The sequence below is a fragment of the Myotis brandtii genome, unplaced genomic scaffold, assembly GCF_000412655.1.
Source record: "Myotis brandtii unplaced genomic scaffold, ASM41265v1 scaffold15147, whole genome shotgun sequence".
Taxonomy (NCBI): Eukaryota; Metazoa; Chordata; class Mammalia; order Chiroptera; family Vespertilionidae; genus Myotis; species Myotis brandtii.
This window is the reverse complement of record NW_005355476.1, coordinates 1-799: the sequence shown is the minus strand read 5'-3', so window position 1 is coordinate 799 and position 799 is coordinate 1. Positions and strand designations below refer to the sequence as shown.

At 62.8% G+C, this 799-nt stretch overlaps 1 pseudogene; it reads right to left on the bottom strand.

The window, feature by feature from the left end:
• Nucleotides 1-14: 14 nt before the first annotated feature.
• On the bottom strand, nucleotides 15-570 carry LOC102255455 (annotated as a pseudogene).
• Between the last annotated feature and the right edge of the window lie 229 nt (nucleotides 571-799).

Here is a 799-nt window from a genome sequence, read left to right as displayed (position 1 = left end):
GTCCCTCATCGTGCTGCCAGTGCTCAGCTGGGCGTCCCACTCCTCCAAAGAGACGTGTTGCTTTGAATTGCGTCTTCCGCGCCTCCCTGTAACCCGGCTGCCTCCAGGGGCGCGACTCCGCGTGCCGCCGCCAAAGCCTCCAGATCCTCGGTGTGTAGTCACCCCGCCTCTGTTGACACTCTGTACCGGCCTGCGCTGCGTGTGTATCTGTGAGGTGACGAGCTGGATGTTGAGGGGACGGCCATCCAAAGGGACGCCGTTGTACTGTTTCATGGCTTCCAGGGCGTCTGCCTTCCGCTCAAAGTGCACGTGGGCTGTTCCCAGGCTGCGGCCAGAGCGGTCGTAGTGGACACCGGCCTTCTTCAGAGGCCCGAACTCCGCAAACAGCTGCTGGACGTCCGCGTCGGACACTCCGAAGGCCAGGTTGGACAGAAGCAGCTTCCCCCCGGTCACCAGGCCGGCGCCCCTGCGGAAGCGGTCGTGTTGCCACTCGTCGGGAAGCTGTCTCGGCCTGCTGTAGGGCGCCGGCCGGTTCCTGCCTCGGCCGAGGGCCGCCCGGTTTTTATCCATCCGGTAAAGCGAATCATTAGAGGTCTTGGGGCAGAAAGGATCTCAACCTCGTCTCAAGCTTTCTTTCAATGGGTCAGAAGCCCGGCTCACGGGCGTGGAGCCGGGCGTGGAATGCGAGTGCCTAGCGGGCCACTTTTGGTCAGCAGAACTGGCGCTGAGGGGTGAACCGAACACCTGCAGAAGGGGCCCGAACCGAAGCTCATCAGACCCCAGAAAAGGTGTTGGTTGA